Source organism: Chrysemys picta, chromosome 5 (genome assembly GCF_011386835.1).
Source record: "Chrysemys picta bellii isolate R12L10 chromosome 5, ASM1138683v2, whole genome shotgun sequence".
Lineage (NCBI taxonomy): Eukaryota > Metazoa > Chordata > Testudines > Emydidae > Chrysemys > Chrysemys picta.
The window spans coordinates 32822843-32845242 of record NC_088795.1 but is presented as its reverse complement, the minus strand read 5'-3'; the positions used below and the strand labels follow the sequence as shown (position 1 = coordinate 32845242).

General features: G+C 40.2%; 1 protein-coding gene across 1 annotated transcript in view; it reads left to right on the top strand.

The window, feature by feature from the left end:
• The first annotated feature begins 12914 nt into the window (after positions 1–12914).
• Positions 12915–22400, top strand: part of DKK2 (dickkopf WNT signaling pathway inhibitor 2) — a 91705-nt gene continuing 82219 nt past the window's right edge. Inside the window, exon 1 of the mRNA XM_065597670.1 lies at positions 12915–13055. The gene's annotated coding sequence lies outside the window, so the exon portion shown is untranslated. The remainder of the gene's footprint in view (positions 13056–22400) is intronic.

Genomic DNA, 22400 nt, shown 5'->3' with positions numbered 1-22400 from the left:
CTTTTCAAAAACAATGCAGAACATATACTGACAAATTTAGAAGGCTGGCTAAAGCTGCTTTGAAAATTTGGCCCACAATCTTTTTTGAAATCAAAGTGGAATATTTCTATTTGCTTTAATTTCAAAATCCCCAAGATACTTTAAATATAAAAATCTTTTCCCTCTTCCATTTTTAAATACCATATTGAATCAATTTTAATTAGTTGCAAAATCTTATAAGGAGGATGTCCTTAGATCTCCCTTGAATTAGTTAACATATGAATCATGCCAACATTTGGTTTGAATTCTGTAAGCCATTTGATGAAAGCTAATGAGTAAAAGGAGAAAACTGAAAATTCTGATGCATTTCTTAACACTATTGTGAGTAATTAAAACTGGGAATAAAGTAATGATTATCATGAGAATCAAAAGCTCAGGAACAGTTTATTCTCTTTGTACTTTTGAGCACTCTGTAAATTAAATGATACATTCCATTTTAATATGCATTTAATTTAGTTACAGTTCACACTTGTAATAAAAACATTTGAAATTGAACTCAATGTTATTTTTGTTGTCTCATCACCGCTATAGATTTGTTATGTCTCAGTGGAAGACTGTCATGTTGCACGGTTTGCCTTAGCCAGTTCTAACCAACATATATGTGATTCATTTAGGGTTCAATCCAAGTAGGGTAGTAAGTAGGAATAGATAAATTGGATAAAATAAGAATCAATTCTACCCTTAACTTTTGTTGAAAACCTCTCTGAGGCTCTTTGAGTGTCAAAAGTTTGGCTCTCTTCCTAATATAAATTTTTAGCAATACTTAAATAATAAACCATTTGTTCATATAACTCTGATTAACCCATCCTTAACTGAAGAGGTAAAAGATACTAAATACACCTGTCTAATGTTAGAATTTATTTAATGGATAACAAAATTGTAACCACTGAAATATGCATGGGAACCTTATTTAGGGACTACCATAAATCACATCTTAAAGGATGGTATAGCCTACACAGTTCCCATACACACTTGCCTCTTCATTGCTCCTACCTGGTCCAGAGGTTAAATTACACACTTTTGTCCTTTGACCATGGTTGCTGGGAGACGCCACTCTGACAATGCCCAATCAGGGTATACTGCAAAGAATAAGGCAGACAATCCCCAAAACAGGTGGTTTGTTGTATAATTAGATTCACCAAGCCAGTAACAAAACAGCTTCTGTAATACCTTATTGGTTACTAAGAAGCTAAAATACAGTTTCCCTTAAGCAATCCAGCCTTTGGCTACCACCCAGACAGCCAGTCTAATATAGTGAGGATTGCTTAAAATCTTATTCATCAGATATAAAGTTCTACCAATCTCAAGAGATCGGACACATTACCCATCAGACCAATGAATATTTCATATCTTACCCGAATACACACTTACAGACAATTCTTATTAGCTAATCTAAGATTTATTTTAAAAAGGAAAGAGTTACTATAGTTAAAAGATCATTATACATACAGGTATGAATAAAGTTCTTGGATCTGTTCCTAACAGAGATGGTGAACTACTGATTTTATAAAAGTCCTTCCAGAATCAGTTAAACAGGTTATAGTCCATGTGCAGAGTTTATTCAAATTCTTCCATGAGAAATTGCAGAAATAATCCACATGGACCGGCAGACCTCAGTCTTGCAGCTTGAACTTCCCCTGACAAAATTTAAGCAGATCTGAGATAAAAAAAGATCAGGCCCTAGAGTTCTTTTATAGTTCTCTAGCAAGCTATGCTAGCCTCTAGACAGCAGATATCACAGCAGGCATTCCTTGGATGAAGAATAGGTAACATACATTGTTGCTTTGAAGTAAATCTCTGTTTACTGTTTGAATGGTTAATTACCTTATGCTAATGAAAGTTATGCTAGTTACTGGTGTGTGCCTAGGAAATAGATTTACTTCAAAGCATTAATGTATGTTACCTATTCTTCATCCAAGGAATGCCTGCTGTGATAAAGAGAGTTTACTACAAACTTCAAAGAGAAAAATAGACAATATTACACCCCAAGTTTCATCTAGATGTTAATATTCCTTTTTGATCTCTGAATCAATGGAATATAGTAACAGACAGGAACAGAAGTTTATGATCTAACAGATATAGGTAAACACAGAGAAATACAATTAGATCTACTTGTTGTTCTCTGACAATACAGGTTTATATTTCAAAGACTGTAGTGTACTTAATATGGCTTCAATAACTATCTACTAAAATTGCCCTGATTACCATTTCAATACTTCTCTAATATGTCTTTAAAGGTTGATTTTGGGTCACTTAGCCTGCTGGCTCAGTGTCACACCTATAATGGAGCATAGTATTAGAACCAGTAAAATCACAGAGCTCTACAGAAGGTAGACACTTTAAAGGAACCCACCATTGATGCTCCAATACCATTGTGATGGACACTGTAGAAGAGGCAAGATAGACAGGCATGGCACTGCTAAAGATGCACATTCTTAATTGGCCATGTTGTTACGGTCTGAAACTGCTGATGCATGTTACTAGTTTCAGTCTTTTTTATTTCTACTGAAAACAATAGCTTCTAATTACCACAGCATGAAATATCATGTAACATCTTGTGCCAGCTCAGATTAGTTATGGAAAGGGGATCAAATAAAGAGAGTACATAGTTCAGTCAACAACATTTGATGCTGTTATTAGAGTCTTTTAATTCTTCACTCATCTTTATTTCTCTTCTCTTTTCGTTGTCATTCGGAAGTGGTACTGAATGCTGATAAGGCCATTTATTTTGCTTTGTCAAATCCAGCTAATCATTTTCAGGCAATTAATTTAGTTACCAAGTATTTTCTGAGGTACCAGATGTTAGCTGCCAATAGGACAATAACAGATTATGAGTTTGGGTGCTATTTCCTTCCTGCTGTGTGAGATTGGGCAAGTCACTATGTGCCTCTTTCTCTCTCGTGTCTAAACTGCAAGTTCTTCAGGGCACGATTTATATCTTATTGTATAGTTTGTTCAGGGCCTCATGCAATGAGGTCCTGACCTTGACTGGAGTCTCTAGGTACTACAGTAATACAAATAATAATAATTACATGTATTCTATTTTTGACTCTAGCCCATATTGAATTATTGATCCTTTAGTGATCATCAATTTGACTGACATATCAGCTTTCTTCTGATAGGAATTTCAGTGTAGGCTTATTATTTTAAGTATCTTAATTGAGTTTCAGTTCCAAAACATCATTACAAGTGCATTTAGTCACCCACCTCTTGCTGTACTTACATATTTCTTAGCCTACTGTACGGCTGAATAGATTTTTCAGGACCACATAAAATTGCTACTGTAAACTCATTTGCCCTTCAGCTCACAGTTTATGCAGACTAAGCAAGACTTAAGGCATGCAGAGTGTTGAGATGGTGTTTTTTTAAAGCATGTTTTAAACATTCAAGTACTGTTCCATCTTTAGCTCTGTTAGAGACAGCATGTTTAAATAAAACAGACAAATTTAGAGTGGGATTTTTGCTCTGGAGAGAGCTAATTTGATCAGACAGCTTCGCATATTGCAATGGGTATTGTTTTTCCAACTGTCAGACATGTTATCCCTTTGAATTAAACCTAAATTTAAAGATATTTTTTTCCAAAATTAAGAATACCAAAATAGCTAAATTTCTGAATTAAGTCTTACAGAACCTTAGAGGATAAAAGGAGAGTGATAGAACATTGTGCATGAAGTTCTTTCTTAATGAAAGACACACTGCTTGTATGATGGAGTGACAGTTAATGTTTAAGACAATTTAATATTTCTGTTACTAACAAGCACCACCTACATAAATTACATGAGTTTGATCCCTTAGCTTACTATTAATTGTACTGTTTAGCCACAGTGTCAATGTACAAATTACTAATACTCTGAATTTCATTCTAGTCTTAAATGTTTGGATCTGGAATTTTGATTCTGCCTCATAAAAAGCCCCTAGGCAAACTTTGGATCTGTTGCAGGTTCAGATGTAGAGCACTTGATGTAGGGTTTAAATTTGAACCCATCTCTATTTATTTGGGCCAAATTCAATTAACAGTAGCACATACTATCTCTTTGAAATGAATAGAAAAAATGCTATAAAACTGCTTAAATCAACCTACCAGTGATTTTGTTAGCAGTGTGTATAGGCTGACTGAGTCTGGAGAATGATTCCAATATAGACAAATTCACATTGCTTCTCCTCCCGTTAATTTATGAGAATTTAAGATTTTATTTAGCTTTTCTCTACACATCAGAACTAATTTCTTATTGTGAAGTGGCCCCCTGGATTAATTTCCCCACAAGCATTTTAGTGCTTTTTCCTATGCCAGCCCTTCTGGGAGAAAGTAAAAAAGCTGCTTTTGGTACAAGCCCCTTTTGATTTTGCTTATTAAAATTGGACACTTTTATTTGGAAATAACTGTCCACATGGACACTTGCAGTAAGATGACTAAAGATGTAGATGAAAACTGATTTAGATAGTTCAGTGCAAATTTGTTTATGGACCAGCCTTGAATACGTTGAGACTTGGTTACCTCAGAAGCCACCTCATTCCTTGAGTGAAATAGCTGCTATTGTGATGTAAGGATGAAGGTGTGGCTGAAAAGACCAAAGACCATCCTCCATTTTGGAAGGTGGGCTCTAGGCTACAGGGAGGTGTAGGCTGAAGTCAACACCAGGCTCTGGTTGCTATTATGTTATATAATATTTAAATAAAAGTAATTTAAGTGCTAAATAAAAGGTTTCCCTGCCTTAATATGAATAGCAACACACTTTGTTTGATATTGAGGAAGCCTGAGATCATCTCCAGTGCTGAGCTAATTGGGATGGCGCTGGAAGCAGGTCATACTCAGTGAGGAGGCCTTTAGTTGTGGAAACTGCATCATTCATCATTTTGTCAAAGCCTATGTTGTCCTTTGGGTCACTGCAAGGCCAATTTGTTCTCCAAAACTTTTCCTGGAAGGAAAAACATAGTTACATTTTGAATGTGGAGATGTGGTAGATTTGAGAGGGTTCCATTTGTTACTGATTGGATGTAACTATTTATAGTTTATATTTATAGTGAATACACTCAGAGCCCGAACTGGACACACATTTATAAACTAAAATAAATATACTTCTATTATTTCCATAATATAGGAAATCTCTCAGTTTTAGCCCTAAAAACTTCTTCATCAGAAGGTTTGCAATGGTATGCATGCTCCCTCCCTGCCCAAACCTAAGAGCTTGTCTCAACAGCGATTTAGTGTAACAAGCTGGTGTACTATTTGAAACTGGAGTACATCAAAGTGCACTACAGAATTTTTAATGCACTGTAGCGGTGTCCACATATTGAGTTGGTATGGCAAGCTAGTGCACTGTACAGTTAAACTCTGGCTTGTCATGCACTAACAGTAACCTGATGTGTAAACAAGCCCTAAGAAGACTTTTTTCGTGTATCCCATGAGACACCTAAGGAATGAGTGGCAGCTTTGCTTATAGACATGTGTTATTTCACATATACAAATTTCCTCCATTAGCCCTATATGCCTTTTTCTGGCTTCACCATTTCCTCCTTGATATTGAGCTGAAACACATGAAATGTAACTACATGTGGCATTTTGTTTCTAAATATATATAGCTATATTAGTCACACTTTATCTTAAGGTTCCATGTATAAATAGTTTATAAAGGATTTATAAATGGTTAATCAATTGTTATAGATTCCAGTAAGTCAATAGGTTGTTTATAACCACAGTTATAGCAGTGGTTCTCAACCTTTCCAGACTACTGTACCTCTTTCAGGAGGCTGATTTGTCTTGCGTACCCCAAGTTTCACCTCACTTAAAAACGACTTGCTTACAAAATCAGATATAAAAATACAAAAGTGTCACAGCACACTATTACTGAAAAATTGCGTACTTTCTCATTTTTATCATATAATTATAAAATAAATCATGACACACACACACACACTCCCCAGATTGAGAAATACAGGTAGAGCAGTATAAACATGTCATTGCCTGTATGAAAGTTTAGTTTGTACTGATTTCACTAGTGCTTTTCATGTAGCCTGTTGTAAAACCAGGTAAATATCTAGATGAGTTGACATACCCCATGGAAGACCTCTGTGTACCCCCAGCTGTACGCATACCCTGGTTGAGAACCACTGATCTACATATAGCACCTTTAACTGATCTACTTCTAACCATCTGTAATACATACTACTTATTTCCATAACATGCTTAAAGCAGCTGTTGATAATTTATTAAACCATTTACACTGCTGTACACCCAAAATGCTTCTGAAATAAATGTAGTCAAACTTTACTAATTCTGGGTCACTGAGAACGAAAATGATGCTTAAAATTGTTGATTGGCTCTAGTTTTCAAGATATGCTATTGGGTCAGTATATACGACCCTTGACTTGGGAATGGCGGAGGATAAGTGAGTTATAAAGGGAAGGGATCTCAATTTAAACCAGAAATGACTAAAATACATCTTTGACTGGATCTATGAATAAATCTATGACTGGGTTTTTAGGCAAAACAATGAATGATGCAATCTGAAGCTGGTATTGCATCATACATGATATGAATTGCATCATGTTATTCCTAGAAGTCATGGATGATGCAATCATAACGAAGCTTACATCACTCTGCTGAACAAATTGCCCTATATCAGCTCTAGAAATCATACAGTGTCGTGCTTTCTTATTTGTCAGTGTTTGATTTTGCAAAGGGACACATTTCTGTTTAGCCAAAGTGAGCAGAGATGCCTCGTACTTGTGTGAACAGTGCAGATAACTTCTGCTATGTTTGTGGTGAAGTGACTTGCATCACAAAAGCGCAGTATAACCACTATGGTTAAGAAAGCCTATCACCTTTATTTTGGCTGCAAAATTGGAGATCAGGACAAGAGGTGGGCCCCACACATATGCTGCAACACTTGTGCAACAAATCTTCACCAGTGGTTGAACAGGAAAAGGAAATCTATGCCTTTTGCAGTGCCAATGATTTGGAGAGAGCCAACAGATCATACCAGCAATTGTTACTTCTGCATGGTGCCTCCAGTTGGGAAAGGTGTGTCAAAGAAGAAAAAGTGGACGGTGCATTATCCAAACATTCCATCAGCTATACGCCCAGTACCCGACGGAGAAGGACTGCCGCTTCCTGATGCACCAGAATCATTCTCAGTTGAGTCAGACGAGGAAGAGGAAGAGGATGAAACTTCTGGTCCTGAACCATCAATGTCACAGGATCCACATTTTCTCCCATCCTCCTCCTCTGAACCACACCTCATAACACAAGGTGAACTGAATGACCTTGTCAGGGATTTGGAACTACCCAAGAGTAAGGCAGAGCTGTTGGGCTCCAGACTACAGCAGTGGAATCTCCTGGCAGGTGATGTTAAGGTTTCCATGTTCCGTGACCGTCAAAAGGATCTTGTCCCATTCTTCTTCATGGAAGGAGATCTTGTAGCCTGCAACAACATTGATGGTGTGATGGCAGTCCTCAATATCGTTCACAATCCAGATGAGTGGAGACTGTTCATTGATTCATCGAAGACGAGTCTTAAAGCTGTTTTACTGCATAATGGCAATGTTTTGCCATCAATTCCAGTTGGTCATGCAGTCCATATGAAGGAAACCTATGACAACATGAAACAACTTTTGGGGTGCATAAACTATGATCAACATCAGTGGCAGCTTTGTGGCGATTTGAAGGTTGCTGCTCTCTTGCTTGGTCTACAGACTGGATACACAAAGTACTGCTGTTTTCTCTGCGAATGGGATAGTCGTGCAAGAGATTCCCACTACATCAAGAAAGATTGGGCACTCCGACAGTCATTGGAGCCTGGGAGGAAAAGTGTTCAGCATCCACCACTTGTTGAATCAAGGAAGATTTTGTTACCACCCTTACACATCAAGCTGGGTCTGATGAAGAATTTTGTCAAGGCCATTGACAAAACACAAGCAGCTTTCAAGTACCTCCGTGGAAATTTTCCAAGGTTAAGTGAAGCTAAGATAAAGAAAGGTGTCTTTGTTGGTCCTCAGATTCGTGAACTTCTTCGAGATGATGCATTTGACCATGCACTGCGTGGCAAGGAAAAGACGGCATGGAAAGCCTTCCAGTTAGTGGCAATACATTTTCTCGGAAACAACAAGGCAGACAACTACAGGTTTTGGTGGAAAACCTCCTCAAGGCATACAAAAGCCTTGGTTGCAACATGTCACTAAAGATGCACTCTCATCTAGATTTTTTTCCACCGAACTGCGGAGCAGTGAGCGACGAGCATGGCGAGCGATTTCACCAGAACATTGCAACAATGGAGAAACGCTATCAGGGCAAATGGAGCCCATCAGTGCTTGCAGACTATTGCTGGACAGTGACAAGAGATGCTCCATTTAATGAATACAAGAGACAAGCCAAGAAGCGCCGAGTAGACACTGAATAGGACTAAACTATGTACATAATAGTTTTTTGCCTTTTGTTTCATAATAAATTTTATTTATATAACCCTTTTGCTGATTTTTAAAGTGTTACATAAACAGGACAGGTGAAATATTGTCATGTAAAGCAACCATAAACACATGAAAAGACCTAGGTTTACAATTTATGATTAAAACTCTACTATCTACACAATATACATAGACATAAAATGTAAAAACTTAAATATCTTAGAAACAGTAGCCAATCAGTTGGTTTAGCTGTCATATTCTTAGTCTCATTCCTCAGATATCACCACTTAACAGGTGTTGCAGAGAATTAGAATGACTGTATATAGCAGCAAGTTTGTTCATTTATGCCCAGATGCTATATTGACACACTCTATGCACTGGCAAAACTCCTATTGGCTTCAGCAGAAAGGGATCAGGGTCATATTACAATTAATTCAAACACTTTACATTAGGCCAGATTTTACCCATCTATCTGGATGTGATTTGAGGCCTGTACGTAGTGCTACGAAAGTTTATAAATTAAAGGCAAATAATATTGATTGTGTGAGTAGCTGAATGAATAAAATTTTGTTATGCAGCATAATGTGTACTGGGTATGTTCTTTTGCTGGCTCCATTTTGTCAGAGGTATAATGAGTCCGGGAACTCTATTAGAGTGCAGCACCGTTTAGTGATACTGAAGACTTAGGATTTGATCTTGCATTGAGAACTCTGCTGACATATCCCTTAGCTCTCAATGCTGGATAGAGCCCTATATCCAGTGCTTGATTACATAATTATCCATCAAGTCACATGGAAGGCATTTTGTGATACTGGGAAATTAGAAGTCTGAAATCATTTATCCTAAGTTAATGTTTTGTACCAGCTCGGTCCTGCAAAGTGTGGAGAACTCTGGTCCCAACTGAGCAAAGCACTTAACTATGAGCTTAGCTTTAGCACGCTGGCTCTGCCTAGGCATACCCTGTGCTTATTCAGATGCCCATTGAAGTCCATAGGACACCACACGGGTGCAGTGGTCCACCAGCATGAAGGTCATTGCAAGATCCAGATGTAAATCTAAAGAAACCAGCTAAGCATGTTCCATGCTTCAGAAATGTTGTTCTTATACCCCCAAGCAAGTGTGTTAACCCATGTCTTCAAGCAGGAATTTTCATTTTGAGAGAGCTGAAAGAGCTGATTGTACCTCTCCGGCATATTTTTCCCAAATGCCATGCTAGGAATGTATTAATATCTCTTTGATACCACAGAGGAATGTGGAATGTGAATTCTGACAGGATTTCCTGTGCTCATTGGAGGAGAGGGCAAATGGGGAGAGAAGCTGGAGTGATGGAATCTCTGCTCCTTGTGGGAAGTAGGAATGGAATTTACTTCATGCCACACTTTCATGCTGGGACTCCTCACAGTTCTGCCAGTGGCATCATGGCATGGTATTAAATCATCTGTTCCTAACCGTGAGCTAATGCTCACATCTTTCAAATGACCTTGGGACAGTTATGAGTGAAAGACAACCGGGATTTGAAGATATAATGCTTTTAATAAATAATAAAAATAGAGCAAATATCACATCACATCAGTTTAGGGCTAGTTTTAGGTATGTTCATTTTAACTGTGAGAATAGCTTTCATCTAATCTTGCTTAAAGCCTCACTGTATTGTCACATTTTCTTACTGGTAATTTTGAGCTTCTTAAATATTATGGTCTAGCCAATCATTTCAGTTATATGTCACTGCAAAGCCCAAAGGTTTCCATTTTTGCCAAAGGAAAATTCAAGTTGTGCTTTGTAATCATGACCCTTTATGGCTGGCAGAATAGGAGAAACAGAGATTTTATGACTGCCTGAGTTGCAGAGGAATTGACCATTGACCTCAGTGGGAGCTGAGGTACCAGTGCCTTTGAAAATCAGGTTATTATAAAATTTGTATCTCATTTTGCTGACTGAGGCAGTAATTGAATTTCAATTGGGTGAGTGCCATGGGATGAAAGGTGCTATCCAAGTTTGATTATTATTATTTTGCTTATTATGACTGTCTCACAGCTGGACAATTTAGCAATTACCTTAATTCTTGCCCTTTCCTTCCCAGGACCCTCTTGTGCTTCCATTCCTCCTTTGTCTATCCTTCTCTATTCCCAGGGTAAACTCACATGCATATGCATAAATACACACACATACAAACACATATGTATGTTCTCTCTTTCTATGTAGCTTTATTAACACCTATCATGTACTGACATTTCTATTTATAAGAATCAATCTCTGTGTTATGCCCAATAGTTTATACTCTCCATTAATTCTAGCTCTTGGTGCTTGTCCTTTGCTCCTTTCTTTAATGTACAAACACTGTAGTAAATACTCTTCCTATTCTTTGTCTTTTGTTTCAGATGTGGCTGTGTTGTACCTTATTTTGTATGTTGGAAGCATGCATTAGTTTTGAGCAAAGTGAAAGCTCCCATTTTCCTTCTTTCCTACTTAAACAAGCCATTCCAGTTTTTAGAACAATTCTAGATCCTTCTGCTTCAGTGGAGTCTGTCTCTGAGATGAAGTATCAATACATACAAGAAGAAATAACTAGGGTGCCTTAGTTGCTGTATCATGCTCACTGTCAGTAAATATTGACTTTTTAAGGTAGATAAATAATACAGCAGGAGAGATGGCTTTTCAATATATGTAAACATGTAACAGTGTAGATGGCATCACTCACAACTAGATGCAGGCACATTTGTATTTGTCAGAGGTCTTCAACTGGAACCCATCTTAAATGACGTGGAACCCTCTTAAAATGAATTTTAATGGACTTCCCATGAGCAATATCACTGTGGCCCCACTTCAGCAAGGCACTTAAATGCATGCTTAACTTTAAACAATGGGGTTACCCATGTGCTTACTGACGTCAATGGGACTGCTTGTGTGTTTAAAGATAAGCATATGCTTAAATGCCTTGCTGAACTGGGTCTAAATCTGGGGATTTGTTGCAGTATAGCTCTGAAGAGGAATGGTTTTCCACTTCATTTTAAAACATGAGAAAAACATAACAGATTCATGAGACCATGTGCAGTATTTGGTTTGCTAGAGTCTGTCCCCAGACTTTCCTGAAAGGCAGTGGCATTTTTTTCCAGTAATAATACGTCAGCTGAAGCCTTTACTAAAACCTTTCCTCAGGTAAAATCCCATTGACATCAATGGGATTTTTGCATAAAGGAATTTTCAGGATGTGGCTTTATGACCGTATGTGTGAACCAGTGGTCCCTTTATTCCAAACTTGAATGCTGCCTAATTTCATAATTTTCATCCCCCTCCAAGAATAATGGGTATTAGAAACTTTATACACTATTATAATATAATTTTTCCAAAATTTTGGATGGTCACAAAGCTTGTGAAGCTAATTCAGTATTCCATCTTTCCGCAACACGACTTTGATGCTATTACTCTCATGTTATTACCTTTCAGCATAACTCAAACTCCTTAATGTGCCCACCCCTCTCAGCTCTTTGGAACATACCTCAACTCCTCAGATCTGTGGGTCCCTCCATCACACCGACCTTTGAAGATCTGCTTTGATATACATTTTCTGCATTCTGGCCTGTTCTGGGGCTTCCAGGCTGAGATGTCCCCCCAACTGCACTACTCCATACAAAGATTGAGATTTGAAAATTGTGGTTCCCAAGAACCCAGGAGAAGGCAGCCAGATTGTGAAATGGATTCTCAAGTATAGAAGCTACAAGCTTTAGGTGGGCCTGGTCAAAATTTTGCCATCTAAACTGTTTGATAGAAAATTGGGTTTTTGGCTGAATGACATTTTTCACTAAAAATGTTTGCTGTCTGTAGAAGATTTTGCTGAAAAACCAAACACCTGAAAATAAAAAAGGTTTCCGGCCAAAATATTTTAGTTTTCAGATGAAATATCTTGATTTTCAGACAAAATATTTCAGTTTTCAATATGTTAATGTAGCGGGGTGGCTACCCACTCCAGCCCTGACAGGGTTAAAAACAGCCCTGTGGGAGAGGGCTGGAAGAACAGACCCGGGCTGAGTGGGAATTGGGCTCAGCTGGGGCCACACCCCAATCAGGGCCCAGCTGGCCCTATAAAGGCTTGAGCCAGGAGCTCAAGCAAATAGTCTTTCTCTGTGTTCAGAGAGAGAAGGGCCTGGCTGCAGGGAGCTTAACCAAGTACCTAAGGTGAAGCAGGGCTGGGGGAAGGCAAGAGGAGCTGGGAAGCTCCGGCCTGGAAACCCCCCAGGTGCAGGCCTAGGATAAGGCCAACTGGGTACTGGGGTTACAAAGGGGCAGCCCACAGGGAGGCAGAGGCAGTAGGTCCAAACCCCTTTGCCTGTGATGAGTGGCTGATACTGCAGTCTGCCCCAGTGAACAGGGGCTAGATGGAGACTGGGCAGTAGCCAAGACTGAGGTGAAGTGGGGATAGTGGGAGGGGGGGTTCCCCTGGGAGGGGGAGATCCAGAACTGTGGGGGTACTGCCAGGAGGCAGCACCCCAGACAAAAGGGGAACCGGGGTCCTGGGAGGGACCTGGGGCTAGTGGCAAGGCGGATCACCGGCCTGCAGAGGGTGCTCCAAGGCTGGCAGAGCTAATTCCCGAAGACAACTAGCAGGAGGCGCCGTAGTGGTGAGTCCCACACTGCTACAGTTACCAAAAACTTGGTGTGTCATGCATGTGTCCTGTCCTCCACATTTTCTGACCCCCCTTCACCAAATCAACCAAAGCTGTAGTGGAAGAAGATAGATGGCATGTTAGAGGGATTGTTTGATGGAGAAGCAACCCACAGTGTAGCTGAGAAGAACTTGGGGCTGGGTTGTTGTGGCAAGAAACCCTCAGCACCTTTAGAAGGCTGGCACATAGGCAGGTTCTTCTTGACCAAATTGGCCCTTAGGAAGGTTTGATTTGGAGAAAGATCTGAGGTTTGAGCTGGCTATTGTATGATAGGAATAGGTTGGCTATCCTTAGAATTCTTTCCCCTTCTCCCGCCACGAGGGGTGGGGGGCGAGAGGGAGAAGACAAAGGCAGCATTTTCCTTTTAAGTTTAAAATTGTAAAAGAATCTTATGAATGAGGAATTTTAAGCTGTTGGTTTCCCCCATGTTAGCGGTACAGGAGACATAACTGTAAGTGACGGCTGGCCAGCTGAATGCTGTTTGTTTTTACAGCACTGAAAGCTCTTTGAAAGCTCTAGGAGTAGGGATGTTTCTGAAGTTTTATTTCATTGTTTAGCTATCTGTCATCCAGAAGTGCAGTGTTTACTTAAACATTACAAGTTCAGTGTCGTAAATTAACAAGTCCTGTTGTAAATTAGAAGTCTTGGCTTTAAGCTGTTGGACTATTAATATTATAATTGAAAACAGCTCAACAAATGTTTAGCTTTTGAGAACTAACTTTACAGAAATACCTATGTTTTATAAAAAGAAATATGTTCCAAAGGAAGTTTCCAAAGTGTGTAAAACCATATATATGGTCCCTCTAGCCAAGTAGCCTGTCTTCCAACAGTGGCCAGTGCAAGATGCTTCAGAGGGAATGAACAGAACAGAGCAATTTATTGAGTGGTCCATCCCTGTTGTCCAGGGCCAACTTCTCTAGTGATCAGAAAAATTTGCCACATAAAGGTTTGGGTTATCCAGAAAATGAAGGCTTTGATGTCCGTCATCCTCTTGAGCTTCTGTCTATGCTGCTCAAACATAGGGTTTTGTTAATACTATTAAATGTTTACATGTTTCCAAGAATTAGACTGCAACTTACAGAGTATAGTTAAAACACATTCTCTGCTCCAAGAAGCTTATGAGGAAGGCAGATCAGCTGTGTGCTAGTTCTCAAGATCAGGGCAGGGATTTAATGGTCACTCTGACAGTCACAGTTCAGGTCACATTTCTCCCTTGCTCCAGGAGAGAAGAGCCCAATCTAAATAAGACAAAACAAACTCATGGGATGCCAATTCAGGAACGACAGGTCTTGGGTTAACCAGTGCAGAGAAGAAGGGAGGAGTGACTTTCTGAAAAGGTTTTTTTAAAAACAGGGACTTGAAGGAGGAGAGGGCGCTTGGCAGATCAGAACAGTGAGACTGTTCCAAGCATTATGATAAAGGGCACATAAAGAGAGGAGACAAAAAGACGACCAAGGTGAGAAGATTGGGAAAGGCTTAGGAACTGGGAGAGGAATAAAGGGAAATGAGAGTAGAAATTTAGTTGTAAATGAGATTATGCATTAGTGGTGTGGATGAGGTTTATGCATAACCAATAGAGGGATTTATGGAGGGTTGTAATGAATACTCCATATTCTCGTTGCTCCACACTTCAACAATGAGAATGAAAATGATATTAGCAGGACACATAGGAGTTTCACCACGTGGACACCTCTACTGCAGTACAGATGGAGTAGCAGCTGTTAACTGCCTGCTTGAAGTCTCAGTTCTTATCAGGGGATGCAAAGACTGCCCCATACTGGGCTCATCACACTGGTCTACAATTTTTGAGAAGTCGTCTGCTTCAGAGATAAAATGTGCTATTCATTATGTATTTTGATGTGCTAAATTCAAATATGACAGTTAAACCAACTGGCTACTGTTTCTAAGATATTTAAGTTTTTACATTTTATGTCTATGTATATTGTGTAGATAGTAGAGTTTTAATCATAAATTGTAAACCTAGGTCTTTTCATGTGTTTATGGTTGCTTTACATGACAATATTTCACCTGTCCTGTTTATGTAACACTTTAAAAATCAGCAAAAGGGTTATATAAATAAAATGTATTATGAAACAAAAGGCAAAAAACTATTATGTACATAGTTTAGTCCCATTCAGTGTCTACTCGGTGCTTCTTGGCTTGTCTCTTGTATTCATTAAATGGAGCATCTCTTGTCACTGTCCAGCAATAGTCTGCAACCATTTGCCCTGATAGCTTTTCTCCGTTATTGCAATGTCCTGGTGAAATAGCTCACCGTGCTCGTCGCTCACTGCTCTGCAGTTCGGTGGAAAAATCTCTAGATGAGAGTGCAAAAAATGTATCTTTAGTGACATGTTGCAACCAAGGCTTTTGTATGCCTTGAGGAGGTTTTCCACCAAAACCTGTAGTTGTCTGCCTTGTTGTTTCCGAGAAAATGTATTGCCACTAACTGGAAGGCTTTCCATGCCGTCTTTTCCTTGCCACGCAGTGCATGGTCAAATGCATCATCTCGAAGAAGTTCACGAATCTGAGGACCAACAAAGACACCTTCCTTTATCTTAGCTTCACTTAACCTTGGAAATTTTCCACGAAGATACTTGAAAGTTGCTTGTGTTTTGTCAATGGCCGTGACAAAATTCTTCATCAGACCCAGCTTGATGTGTAAGAGTGGTAACAAAATCTTCCTTGATTCAACAAGTGGTGGATGCTGAACACTTTTCCTCCCAGGCTCCAATGACTGTCGGAGTGCCCAATCTTTCTTGATGTAGTGGGAATCTCTTGCACGACTATCCCATTCGCAGAGAAAACAGCAGTACTTTGTGTATCCAGTCTGCAGACCAAGCAAGAGAGCAGCAACCTTCAAATAGCCACAAAGCTGCCACTGATGTTGCTCATAGTTTATGCACCTCAAAATTTGTTTCATGTTGTCATAGGTTTCCTTCATATGGACTGCATGACCAACTGGAATTGATGGCAAAACATTGCCATTATGCAGTAAAACAGCTTTAAGACTCGTCTTTGATGAATCAATGAACAGTCTCCACTCATCTGGATCGTGAACGATGTTGAGGGCTGCCATCACACCATCGATGTTGTTGCAGGCTACAAGATCACCTTCCATGAAGAAGAATGGGACATGAGTCATGGAACATGGAAACCTTAACATCACCTGCCAGGAGATTCCACTGCTGTAGTCTGGAGCCCAACAGCTCTGCCTTACTCTTGGGTAGTTCCAAATCCCTGACAAGGTCATTCAGTTCACTTTGTGTTATGAGGTGTGGTTCAGAGGAGGAGGATGGGAGAAAATGTGGGTCCTGTGACATTGATGGTTCAGGACCAGAAGTTTCATCCTCTTCCTCGTCTGACTCAAGTGAGAATGATTCTGGCGCATCAGGAAGCGGCAGTCCTTCTCCATGGGGTACTGGGCGTATAGCTGATGGGGATGTTTGGATAATGCACAGTCCACTTTTTCTTCTTTGACACACCTTTCCCAACTGGAGGCACCATGCAGAAGTAACAATTGCTGGTATGATCTGTTGGCTCTTTCCAAATCATTGGCACTGCAAAAGGCATAGATTTCCTTTTCCTGTTCAACCACTGGCGAAGATTTGTTGCACAAGTGTTGCAGCATATTTGTGGGGCCCACCTCTTGTCCTGATCTCCAATTTTGCAGCCAAAATAAAGGTGATAGCCTTTCTTAACCATAGTGGCTATACTGCGCTTTTGTGATGCAAAAGTCACTTCACCACGAACATAGCAGAAGTTATCTGCACTGTTCACACAAGTACGAGGCATCTCTGCTCACTTTGGCTAAATAGAAATGTCCCTTTGCAAAATCAAACACTGACAAATAAGAAAGCACGACACTGTATGATTTCTAGAGCTGATATAGGGCAATTTGTTCAGCAGAGTGATGTAAGCTTCGTTATGATTGCATCATCCATGACTTCTAGGAATAACATGATGCAATTCATATCATGTATGATGCAATACCAGCTTCAGATTGCATCATTCATTGTTTTGCCTAAAAAGCAAGTACTGTCCAAACCCAGTCATAGATTTATTCATAGATCTAGTCAAAGATGTATTTTAGTCATTTCTGGTTTAAATTGAGATCCCTTCCCTGTATAACTCACTTATCCTCCGCCATTCCCAAGTCTAGGGTCGTATATACTGACCCAATAGCATATCTTGAAAACTAGAGCTAATCAACAATTTTAAGCATCATTTTCGTTCTCAGTGACCCAGTATTAGTAAAGTTTGACTACGTTTATTTCAGAAGCATTTTGGCTGTAGAGCAGTGTCATCAGAGAGCTGGACTAACAATGAGTCCATCACACATGAAAAATCCCTCAAAACAGGTACCTCCTCCTCCATCCTGTTGCGCAGATCACTTAAACAAGCAGCATCACTGCTAGGTCGGTTTTGTTAGGGAGACCCCATACTAAGATAAATGGGGTGGTGGAACAGTGCTGAGCCAAGAAGGCCCTGCCCCTCAGCAGCTGCCAGGCATGCTCTCTATGGAGGGCCTGCTTAAAAGGGAGTCTTGTGGGAGGAACATGGAGAAGAGAGTGGCCGGTTTTATAAAGATGTTCAGCTATAAAATCCCTCTGAGTAGCTGCTTTTGGCTGGAAGGTATGGAAAGGCCAATCAACATTTCAGGAAGGCATTTTATGTTTTTTCATATGAGACAGACAGTCCTAAATTAATGTAATAAATGAACTAATTCATTTTTCTCCTTTAAATATAGAGAATTTTCATTTTATGATGAGACTTCAGCCGGTATGCTGCTCCACCTCCCACTCAAGTGGTTGTGGTGTGGACAGGTGGGGTCTGCATAGGGTTGAACCATGGCGTCATCCCCACACACATCTGGGTGGTGGAAACAGGAAGCAATCTGTGCCAAATATCTTTTCCCCCAGGGGTAAGGAGGAAGCAGTGAGTTAACTACGACTCTGAATTAAAATTTGGCCGCTGCTGTGACCCTTACTCAGGTTGGTTTGTAATGTGCCAATCCAGCCCTTGGTAAATAACTCACCAGAATAAAACTATTACCCTGTGTTTACATTCAGTAGCATAGCTGGCTTACATGGTTAGAGAACTGTGCCTCAGATCCTTGTAGGTGGAATTCACCATTGTGCAGACAAACTGCACAAGGACCATGGATCACTTAAGTCTGGCTTAAGTGAGGTTATGGGAAGCATATTTTTGAAATTAAAAATTGAGGCATCATTTTAAGGCATTTTTATGGTCATGAAATACACAAACAAATGTCAAAAATGCACTTTTAAAATGTGCGCTTGTGTCACTACTGCCAGCTTCTGACTCAACAAAGGGGCACATTTCTCTGAGTGGGGATTTTTTTCCAGTAATGTAGCATTTTAAATGAGTTTATCACAAAATACTGAACAAGTGCCATTGATGTTTACTCTGAATAACAGAGTAACTTTCATAGTCCCGGTGTTTCTCTTCACTCCAAACACTGTTCATCACACTGAACACTCATTCCACTGAATGTATGGGCCAGAGCATATGATCGTTTAACTTAAACCTGCAAAATAAAGCTTTCTTGGGATTTAAGTGGTGCACAGGACTTGTGCTCAACATGCATGAAAGAAAACCATCTGTCAGAGTAAAGAAAGAAAATGTTACTTTGTAAATATGCACCTCTTCAATTTTTAGAAATGTGTTTAAATTCTTCATATGACAAGTGCAGTTGCTAGTTGGTCACTAGAGGGCGTTTGACTGTCTTGTTGCTAATGCTGGGGAAGGTCCAGCTAAAACGAATGCAGCAGAGAAGGCAGATGTAGCTGCATTGTAATTGAGAAATGTTAGATTTACAGTTTCTGATCCTAACTCACTCACTTGGCATTCCATACAGTGGAAGGGAGCTTCAGCCCAAACTCATGGATGAGGCAGAGAGGTATTCTTTGTAATTCGTTCTGAATTCATTTTCTCCAGTTCTTCATTGCACATCAGTCTTAATGTTTCTGAGATCTTTCAAAACAAAACAGATGCCATACTGATCCCCTTCCCTATTAAAGCTGCCAAAACAAGCAGCCCAGATATTATGAAATATCAAGCATTTCTATTTGTAACCACTTAATCTTGTACACATGTTAAAGGAAGTCAGGTTCTTGAACAGTTATTTTAGATTTCAGTTTTCCATAGGCAACAGCGCCTAGAGAACTTGTTTGTTTTTAATATATAAACTATTCCCATTCTTTGGTGCTTTAAAACATACAGGTACGTATGGTTGTCTAATGCTACTGTCTTCACCTGATCAAGAAAAAAGCAAGAAATTCTCTGCATTTAAAGTATTTTCTCTGCTTTCATTGCCAAAAGCTTTTGGGATTAAAAAAACTTGCCATCTCAATTTAAATATCAGCATGGATTTCTTTTTCCAATTTTCTGTTGCATTTTCTCATACTGTTACTGACTGCATTGGTCATTTATAAATATTTAACATCATAATATAACCTCCAACAAGAGCACTCAGATACTACTGTGGTTGGTACTGTATAAAAAAGAGAGAATGGAATGGAATCAAATATTACAGATTTCCTTGAATTGAAAGTTCTGGGTCAAATGAAGAGGTGATACTTAATTGTTTGTTTAATCCAAACTTTTATTGATGTTAATAGGATTTACCCAAGCTTTGGTATCAGGGCCAGCTCCAGGGTTTTTGCTGCCCCAAGCAGCAAAAAGGAAAAAAAAAAAGCCGCGATCAACGGCACTTCGTCTCTACCGCCCAGGGCCGGCTCCAGGCACCAGCCTACCAAGCATGTGCTTGGGGTGGCACCTGGAGGGGGCGGTGCTCCAGCCGGCCGGGAAGAGCGGGGGCCTGGCCGGGCTCACGGCGCTCCCGCTGGTCGTGGAGAGCGGGGCCCATGGCCGGACTCGCCGCCCTCCCCGCGGCGCTCCGGTCAGTCGGGGAGAGTGGGGCCGTGGCCGGGCTCGGTGCCCTCCCCTGACGCGCTCCCCGCCGGGGGGTAGGGGAGGAGGTGGGAGGCTTTTTTGCCTGGGGTAGCAAAAAAGCCAGAGCCGGCCCTGCTACCGCCGTCACTTCAGTCTTTGGCAGCAATTTGGCGGCTGGTCCTTTGCTCCAAGAGGGATTGAGGGGACCCGCCGCCGAAGAGCCGGACGTGCCGCCCCTCTCTGTTGGCCGCCCCAAGCAGCTGCTTGCTGGGCTGGTGCCTGGAGCCGGCCCTGTTTGGTATTTTATCATTTTAAATCACCGTCATAATATATGTGGAGGCCAGTCTTAATTATATTCTAGTTCCTCCAGTTTCATCTAAAATACTGTGCTGGAAAACCTTGCAAGCCCACGGCAGCTCCAGCCACAATGGAAATTCTGTGTTGCTAGTGTACTTTTGGACTAGGCCATGCAGAGGGACTTGATGCCTTGCTGCTGGCCACAGATGTCACATCTCTCGTTAGTTTGTAAAGAGGCATGGAGTGAAATGACTGATGGGTGAATGGCCAGTGAGTCATGATATTTTTATATTATCCAAGCACCACCAAAAAAATAAATAAAAGTTTGACAAATACCTAAATAAGACATCAGAATTTGAAAAATTTGTGCTATCAAAGAATAATTTTTTATACTGGATAATATCTTAGGCATAGTTTTTATAAAAAAGCTTATAATGTAAGTGCCTGCTCAACTCATCCATAATAATTATTAAAGCTTACAAAAGAGTATTGGAAAGGAGATAAAGTCTTATGTTTTAAGGCTTAAGACAAACTCCATTAGGATTTAGGATGAGAGATTCATGGGGACAGAACACCCCACATCTGCCTAAAGGGGTTTCTTGCATATTTCTCTGAAGCATCTGGTGCTGGCCACTGTTGGAGACAGGATACTAAACTAGATGGACCTTGGGTCTGATCCAGTCTGGAAATTACTGTGTTCCTATACTGCATTGCTAGATCAGAACTAACTATTAAATTTACAAAGGCAAATGTATAGATTGTAAATCTTTACTACCTACCTACTTTTAGATCACAGTTGCTCATCTTGGAGACACAAAGCCTGATCGTGCTGTCCTTGCGTATTTAAAATGTCCACTAACATCTCAATGGGAGTTTTGAGTACCCAAGGAATAGCTGTTCAAAACTACAACTCTTTTTTTTTATCTGTTTAAAGATTAATATAATAAAGGTTCATAGATTTTTTTTTTTTTTTTTTTTCAAAAGAGTGTTATCATAGTGGACCTTCATGATGATGGCCAAATCCAAGGGTCTCTATTCCATCCTATTCCTCCTTGACTTCTCAGTTTCTTCTGATGATCTCAATCACACACTCCTTAAAATATTATCTTTTCTTGGCTTTTGTGACTCCATCGTCTCCTGTCTCTCTTCCTACTCCTGTGATTGCTACCTCTGCATCTCTATCCATCATTCCTTTTCCTCCTCTCTCCTATTTAGATACTGACTCTTATTGAGTCCTTACTTGCCTCCTTCCATTTCTTCCTTTACAACCTCTTTCTGGGTGATCTCATCTAACATTTCTACTCCCATGACCCACAAATTTACCTGTCCATTCTTGACCTGCATCCATTCTCTCCTCCATCTCAGCTTAACTCTCTGGCATCTCTTCCTGGATGTCTTACTAGAGACTCAAACCTTAGATGCAATGATTGATGACCACATTATGAAACGCATTGGTGCATCCAGCAATGGCTTTGGAGAGCTTCAGCATTGACAGTGTTCCAGAAACAGACTGAAAACAAAAATTGGGGGGGAGGGATAGCTCAGTGGTTTGAGCATTGTTCTGCTAAACCCAGGGTTGTGAGGTCAATTCTTGATGGGGCCACTTGGGGATCTGGGGCAAAAATCTGTCTGGGAAGTGGTCCTGCTTTGAGCAGGGGGTTGGACTAGATGACCTCCTGAGGTCCCTTCCAACTCTGATATTCTATTATTTTTACCATGCCATTGTTATAACCACACTCCTCTAAGACAGTGATATGTGGACTACTGATCAATGTTACATAAAATGCTTGGACCAATTCCATCTATGGTGGATAATGGGAATTAAATGGCAAGATTTTGTTCCAAACACAGTGATCCTTGAGTGATGCACCATCACTGGCACTGACACCTTTATAGTGAGAGCGCAGCTGAGATGGTGCAGTCATGTGGTCTGTATGTCTGAGAGTAGCATACCAAAAGTGGTCTCTTTTTACGGAGAATTGGAGACTGGAGTTGCTTTAGGGGCAGACCAAGAAAACATTACAAAGACACTCTCAAGGCCAATCACCAGTCTTTCAGTGTTGACCTCAACACCTGGGAGTTCTT